The sequence below is a fragment of the Pinus tabuliformis genome, chromosome 1_1 (genome assembly GCF_031772625.1).
Source record: "Pinus tabuliformis cultivar Carrire ecotype Pingquan chromosome 1_1, CPIR1, whole genome shotgun sequence".
NCBI lineage: Eukaryota > Viridiplantae > Streptophyta > Pinopsida > Pinales > Pinaceae > Pinus > Pinus tabuliformis.
In genome coordinates, this window is record NC_142297.1 from 760,739,348 (window position 1) to 760,748,058 (window position 8,711).

The 8,711-nt window shown below is 39.0% G+C and overlaps 1 pseudogene; it reads right to left on the minus strand.

Annotated features, from left to right (window-relative positions):
• Window positions 1-7,858: 7,858 nt before the first annotated feature.
• LOC149216241 (3-phosphoinositide-dependent protein kinase 1 pseudogene) lies at window positions 7,859-8,470 on the minus strand (annotated as a pseudogene).
• Between the last annotated feature and the right edge of the window lie 241 nt (window positions 8,471-8,711).

Below are 8,711 nucleotides of genomic sequence, written 5' to 3' on the forward strand. Positions count from 1 at the left end.
ATATCAAACTGGTTCTCATTGGGCTATGGAGTCTCATATATTAAGTAAACAAGGAAAACATAGTCATCTCATGGAAGTCAAGGCTCTTTGCATTACATGTCAAACATACTCCATCAAAACATAGCTTGCCAAACACACAGGAAGTCAGAGCATAGGATTATGAATTTTGAGTGATTGTGTTACAACAAGACTATAAAAGAACATAAAGTATTAAACACCATCATTATATTTGAACATAACAATCCATCGAGAATCTTGAGTAGAGAACAACACTGTTTTACTATTACTGTCAAAAAAGTCTTACAATGGCCCAAAACAACTCTGTTTTTCTATAAAATGTCCAACCCTTTCTACATTCTAATCTGATCCCTTTATAGGCAAACAAACTTATCCACCTCGAGCTTCCTCCTCCAGCATGAGGGGAGCCTCGAAGGTGGCTATTGACTATCCCTATCTAGTGCATAACTAACTTATTAATTACATAATGACTAAACTGAAATTACAAATGGTTTTCATTTAATCAAAATCCACAATCTTTGCTCCTCGTAGCATGATGCTATTCTGGCTCTTGACACATGTCCTTTTGCTGCTTGAGTTGAGAAGGCTGAGCTACAGATACAATGAATACTGATTTTGGATGTTTGAAAGCGCTGATGGCTCATTAATTGACCAAAAGATGTGCTCCTATTTTAACGGTCTCTGTCTCCCATTTTCCTTCATCATATAAATACCACGCTCCAAACTCTTTAAACCTTTAATGACAACACATAATAACCATATGCCATATGATCTGGATACTTCATGGACCAAACAGGTGTACCAACCGAACATTCTGGTAACCCCACCAATACCCCAGTAGCTCGGTCATAAAGTGCCTTTAAGAAAACTTTATGAAAATAGACAAAATATTTTATTTTCCTTTCAAGACCTACACCTGTCACTGTTTGAGCTGTTATGAAATCCATGTATAATCTCCCTCCTGTGTTTGAGACCTTCTTTTACCATTCGCTGAGCTCATCATCAAAATTCATTGTTTTTCCACAAAACAGCATTCTACAGCAGTTTCGTAGCGCGCTATGAAACTGCTGTAGATGTCAAAACAGAACCTATGTATCTTTGAAGCGTTTTCTGCTTAGATTCATGATCTCTTCAGACATTTGTACAGCTATTAGGAACCTAAATAGTTTTAAAAGGATGAAGCTTGCTTCTGTCATTACATATCACAACAAACTTGATTAGCATCAAACAAATAAAAAGCTTCATAAATCCCAACTGGAACATAAAGTCACTGTAGTATTCCTTGCTGTCTTCAAATCTTCAAATGAGGTGGTCTTTTTCAAAGTACAGATCTTAAAGTTGGAAGAATTCAACACTTGGACATTAAGCTCCTTAGGATTATCAGACCAAACTATCTCACCCTTCTGTACCAATTTGACTGGGTCTACATATATCAACTTCGGCTTGTCTGTCAGAATCAGCTGCATCTTTTTGTTGTAAAGTTTCCGAATTTTCTTAACCAATGAAACCATCACAATGAACTCCCCTGGATCTAGAAATTTCTCCCATTTAGAGTCAAAAGCATCGATAGTATAAAATTTAGCCTTGTGCTCCTTATTCTCTACTGCCACTGATGATGAGGCCAACTCTTTCTCTTTGGGAGGTGCTTCATCATTAGTAGAACCATATCCAGCATGTGAAAGAAACCACCCAGCATCTTCAGCTTCATCTTCCTTGTCAACAGTTAATGATGGGGCTAACTTTGGAGCCAGCATACCCCTAACATTATCCCAGTCAACTCCCTTGAAGAAAGGATGGCTCTTGAGAGAAGCATACCCTTCAGGGCCAGAAGCCAATCTTTTAGATGGGTTCATATCCAGCAAACAATCAATAAGGTGCCGTGCTTCAGAAGAAAAATATTCAGGAATTCAATGATAACTTGAACCTGAATCCCGAGATTTGAAAAATCCTTTCCTTTTTCTTTCTCTAACTGCTCAATCAGAAGCTGCAAGTATTCTTTACATTTTCTTTGTCCATCATCTTCTCCAATCGTATTTCTTGAGTTCAACAAAACATGGAAGGTAAGATGCCTAATACTTCCGCTACAGAGTGCAGAACTAACAGCATAGTTATCAAAAATGTGATAGATGTAATCTAATGTAGCGCAAGTCTTCTGAGAGCCATGGTTCTTGGAATATTTACAATCTCCCTCTGAATTTGACTTGTGCTTTGGTAATTCTTTAAACTCCAAAACTTCTGTGGCTGGAAATCACCAACATCTTCAGCGATCTTATCCAAGGAAATGTTCTTCAAAAAGGACATGGCATCACCTAGCATGTAAACTTTGAGCTCAAATTCTGATGAAGCCTTGCTTACAGCTTGAGAAGTTTCTTGAGAAGAAGATGAGAAAATCTCCTCTTTGCGGTCTGAACACATTGTAGACTTTTCGGTTTCATCAAAGGCTGATGATGAAGTTCTACCACCCTAACCCTGTTCATGTCATCAACTAGAAGCAATTCTGCTTTCCCAGGAATACACTGCATCCATATTATACTTGTACTCGCAGAAAACAATTCCAACATAATTTCAACACTTGTCCATATTCCGGAATGATTCATCAAATCTGTATATTAAAACCTTGGACACTTGCGCATCATATAAAGCCAGGTATCGGGTACATTCATCAAAAGCTACCAAATCAAAACCCCGTTTAAATGTGCGAATAGGATTGCTCCCATGCAGGAATGGTCCTAGCTTTGGGGACATGTACAAGTTTAGCCAATTACATACTCTGTCATGAATAAAAATCAGCAACTCACCAGATCTCAGAAATGCCACCTTTTTAATATCTTCTATCTCAGGATCACAGCACACTAATTCAAAGGGATCCGAAAAAGACGGGACAATGCAATGTATGGAATTTGAATTTAACTCATCTAAATCTTTTCTAGCTTCTGACATTCATCATATTAACCAGTGTTTGCTAATCAACAGCAATTCCAGTCTCCGTGCCCAAACCGGTATTTTCAACCTTCAAGAATGTAACAACCCGTTTAATGAGTGATGTCAAGTCGATCCGGCGTTCCACCTTTAGGAGCACCAATTCTGATGACGGTGCCGCCAGACATAGATGGCATAATATCAAGAGCACTACACATGCAAACACCGAAAGCTTGAGATTTGACAGGATCACTCCACAAATCATTATTACCATTGCCCTGCCCACCATATGATGCTTGTAATCTAACTCCAGATTGTCGACCTTGTGGCAATCAAATTTTTATAGAAACCACTTGACAGTTGGCATTTAATCACTTAGGACTGCGTGTGTTTTCTGCAGCATCAACCATATGAAGTCGGTGATCTCCACCATTCAATTTCGGGCCCACCCTCTTCTTCTCTACTGGCCGGCCATCGATCTAGTAGCCAAAGCCTTGGTGTAGCACCTGTATTTTCACAAACTGATGCCCGCGTACCATTATCTATCAAACCTTCTCTGCTCTTTCTAACACTGGACCATCTACCAACACTGTCAAGAGCAGTCTCTGAATGAAGATACCTGCAAGATGATCCTCTGTAACACCTTCCTTTGGAAAAATCGTGGCATGGAGTAGCAGAACGATCATTGTAACCATATGACTCTTGATTCCTCCGCTCCACATAATAATCTCTTTCATGCTCATCCACGAATCTGTCTGATGAAATGCTCCTGGGTTTGTCCAACTCACCAGACCGAAAACTTTCCTTTACAGATTTTGCCCCATCTTGTCTGTTCTCTATCCTTTGTTATCTTGCTTTAAACGGACTTGCTTTTCAGATTTCACATCATTTGGTTCCAATGTAATGTTTGGTTTCATATTAACCGCCTCTGAGGAAATATTATTATTTAATGAAACATGATAATCCTTATTGTTTGAGTGATTGCCCTCTTTGACACTGTTACCATCATTACAAGGTTTAACATCTTCCAGTTTGCTGCAGCTCTTGCAAAGTTCGGGCTGGACTCACATCTTCAACACGTGGTACCTCAAATGCAGCTTTTTCTTTCTGGAGTTCTGATCGAGATGCCTCCATCTGACTTCCACTTGCAACCACTGAAGTCTTTTCCTCACAACCAAGAGCTCTTTCTTCTGTCTGTTGGCTGTTCTCAACAGACCGGAGTTCTCCTTCCATGCTCACAGTTGTCTGGATATTCTTGCTATCATTGGTTAGTAATATTGGCACTGCAACATCATTACCCAAGGAATTGTCTGCATCATGGTAAGCGATAGGGTACAGGCTGCCATTGAATTCCTCGCCTGCAGTGGAGGTGGTGGTCAAAGTCTCGTGATGACAAATTAAGGGGTTTTCTGCTACTACTATTGTCTCCAATAATGAACTGTCTAACCCCATGACTATCACGCCCATCTGCATATATAGGAAATCATCCTCTCATACCCTAGCCCTCTTAAGTTTTAACTGCATAAGGGCATGGAAATAAAGCACACATTTGAAAATCCCCTTGTGATTTGGCAGGATATTGTAGCAGTAATGCATCTGCCGCATCAATGTCTCCCAGCGCTGATTTTGACTAGCATGTTGACACTTTTCCTGTACCTAATGTGCTGATCCCTCTTGGATTATGCAATTGTATGTAGATTTGGTAATGGTGATTTCCCTTTGAAATAGAGCCTAACACAACCACCAACCCAACAAAATGATATTTTAAGATATGGCTTCAAAAACAACCTTTTGTGCCAACTTCTGCCATGGGGAACCCAGCCAGTATTCAAGACTGGGATTCAAGACTAACTCACTGTAGCACCCTTTAGGTTTTTTACTGCATGGATTAAGGATAAATTTTGCCTTCAGAGTTGGTAATATTGATGAGAATACCAGCATATGAATCCGGTCTTCTTGTGTTTTAGAAATAGTCATTTGGGTCTCCACTGAAAACTCGAACAAATCCCAAGTTTCGTAGCACGCTACGAAACCACGCAAACAGGTAGCGCTGCGAAACTGCCTAAAATAATTTAGGCGCTGCGAAAACACCCACTCTTTAAGCCAGGGTAAAAATTTTTGACTACAGCATTTTAAGTGATAACAGTGGCTCCACTTGGGATAGTGTGCCCTTGAGGTACACTAAGAACATGCAGCTCCAGTGCCTTATCCATTTTTGACAAACTAAAATTTGCTTGACAAGCCTGACTGTAGGAGAACGAAAACTATATCTACTGAGAAAAGAGAATGCTCAGTTAACCTTGAGCTTATTTGCAATTTACCTACCTACCTACCCTAACCATTTCAACTTCTTCAGCTCAATCAATGTGAAATTTCCAATGCAGCCAATCATTTGTCTTATCTGATATTTGGTTTCTTTGACTGCATCGGAGTTCAAATCCAATATGACATTGTAATGACCGCTGCCACTGAAATTTTCTCTGACTGTATCGGATTTCAGAGCCAATGTGATAGTGTAAAGACCGCTGCCACTGAAAAAGTCTCTGATCTTCATAGAAAAACTGAAACAATGGAGAGTAAAACTCTTCCATGTAATCAGCTATAGGATCCCAGAACACATGATCAACTTGTCCTTCCTTGAAACTTTCCAGCTGTGCAAACTGATCTTCAACCACAGTGTTCAGTTCCTCAATCATGAAAGAGAGAGGAACCAGCATAGTCTCCTTGCGTTCAGCCATAAAAAATTTCTGAGAATAATAATCATGATCAGGAAAACTGTATGCCTGAATTTGTCCTTCTAAACCTTCAATTTCTTTCTCAATGTCTTTGGCAAATTCATCAAAAAATTTCATCTTATCTTCTGATTTGCAGTTAAAGGATTTCAGATATGAGGATAAAGACAAAGAAAAAGATTCATTTGTTTCTTCTTTACTATGATCATCATTCCATTGTTTGAAACCCTCCACTGAGGGAGAGTCTGCCACCTCCTCTGTCCTATCTGTCCATTCCTCCAAAAACATGAGCCAAAGGTCTTGAAATGACTTAATGTATTCGGCAGGCAAGCATTCAACCCACTGTTTGCATTTCCCTTGAAGTGAATCATAAAATAACATAATGCAAACATCTTCATGTTTAACTCTAAGAAGCTCAGCAAAATGACAAAAATCTGTTACATGCTTCAAGGTTAAACTCAAATCCTCTCCATTGAATTTTGGACCATTCCTTATAAAGTATGCATCCTTGGGAAAATGATTTGGGAAACCATGAATTCCTGAGAAATCTATGCATGCATACCTTGAACAAAGAAGAGCAGCTTCTGGGTCTTTCATAACTCCAGTGGAATCACCATGAATATATAAACCTTGAATTCTTCAACAATGGAGTCGCCAAGGTAGTTTTGCAGCCTTGAAAATCATTTGAACTCCTGCTACCTTCAGAAATTCAATCTTAAGCTCCCGGCAGACGCACCAAAATGTTATCACAAAATCACTACTGAGGGCTGCAACCAAGCAAGATTTCATGTAACTATTTCAACCTAACTTTAGACCAAAGATTAGCCTCTTTGATCAGAGAGGGCTCTCTCACAAACTCTTGATAAAATCCTTCACTACAATAGATGGCTAACTCTTTATTCATTCATGAAAGCAAAGCTGGTTGGAAACATATCAAACTGGTTCTCATTGGGCTATGGAGTCTCATATATTAAGTAAACAAGGAAAACATAGTCATCTCATGGAAGTCAAGGCTCTTTGCATTACATGTCAAACATACTCCATCAAAACATAGCTTGCCAAACACACAGGAAGTCAGAGCATAGGATTATGAATTCTGAGTGATTGTGTTACAACAAGACTATAAAAGAACATAAAGTATAAAACACCATCATTATATTTGAACATAACAATCCATCGAGAATCTTGAGTAGAGAACAACACTGTTTTACTATTACTGTCAAAAAAGTCTTACAATGGCCCAAAACAACTCTGTTTTTCTATAAAATGTCCAACCCTTTCTACATTCTAATCTGATCCCTTTATAGGCAAACAAACTTATCCACCTCGAGCTTCCTCCTCCAGCATGAGGGGAGCCTCGAAGGTGGCTATTGACTATCCCTATCTAGTGCATAACTAACTTATTAATTACATAATGACTAAACTGAAATTACAAATGGTTTTCATTTAATCAAAATCCACAATCTTTGCTCCTCGTAGCATGATGCTATTCTGACTCTTGACACATGTCCTTTTGCTGCTTGAGTTGAGAAGGCTGAGCTACAGATACAATGAATATTGATTTTGGATGTTTGAAAGCGCTGATGGCTCATTAATTGACCAAAAGATGCGCTCCTATTTTAACGGTCTCTGTCTCCCATTTTCCTTCATCTTATAAATACCACGCTCCAAACTCTTTAAACCTTTAATGACAACACATAATAACCATATGCCATATGATCTGGATATTTCATGGACCAAACAGGTGTACCAACCGAACATTCTGGTAACCCCACCAATACCCCAGTAGCTCGGTCATAAAGTGCCTTTAAGAAAACTTTATGAAAATAGACAAAATATTTTATTTTCCTTTCAAGACCTACACCTGTCACTGTTTGAGCTGTTATGAAATCCATGTATAATCTCCCTCCTGTGTTTGAGACCTTCTTTTACCATTCGCTGACCTCATCATCAAAATTCATTGTTTTTCCACAAAACAGCATTCTACAGCAGTTTCGTAGCGCGCTACGAAACTGCTGTAGATGTCAAAACAGAACCTATGTATCTTTGAAGCGTTTTCTGCTTAGATTCATGATCTCTTCAGACATTTGTACAGCTATTAGGAACCTAAATAGTTTTAAAAGGATGAAGCTTGCTTCTGTCATTACATATCACAGCAAACTTGATTAGCATCAAACAAATAAAAAGCTTCATAAATCCCAACTGGAACATAAAGTCACTGTAGTATTCCTTGCTGTCTTCAAATCTTCAAATGAGGTGGTCTTTTTCAAAGTACAGATCTTAAAGTTGGAAGAATTCAACACTTGGACATTAAGCTCCTTAGGATTATCAGACCAAACTATCTCACCCTTCTGTACCAATTTGACTGGGTCTACATATATCAGCTTCGGCTTGTCTGTCAGAATCAGCTGCATCTTTTTGTTGTAAAGTTTCCGAATTTTCTTAACCAATGAAACCATCACAATGAACTCCCCTGGATCTAGAAATTTCTCCCATTTAGAGTCAAAAGCATCGATAGTAGAAAATTTAGCCTTGTGCTCCTTATTCTCTACTGCCACTGATGATGAGGCCAACTCTTTCTCTTTGGGAGGTGCTTCATCATTAGTAGAACCACATCCAGCATGTGAAAGAAACCACCCAGCATCTTCAGCTTCATCTTCCTTGTCAACAGTTAATGATGGGGCTAACTTTGGAGCCAGCATACCCCTAACATTATCCCAGTCAACTCCCTTGAAGAAAGGATGGCTCTTGAGAGAAGCATACCCTTCAGGGCCAGAAGCCAATCTTTTAGATGGGTTCATATCCAGCAAACAATCAATAAGGTGCCGTGCTTCAGAAGAAAAATATTCAGGAATTCAATGATAACTTGAACCTGAATCCCGAGATTTGAAAAATCCTTTCCTTTTTCTTTCTCTAACTGTTCAATCAGAAGCTGCAAGTATTCTTTACATTTTCTTTGTCCATCATCTTCTCCAATCGTATTTCTTGAGTTCAACAAAACATGGAAGGTAAGATGCCTAATATTTCCGCTACAGAGTGCAG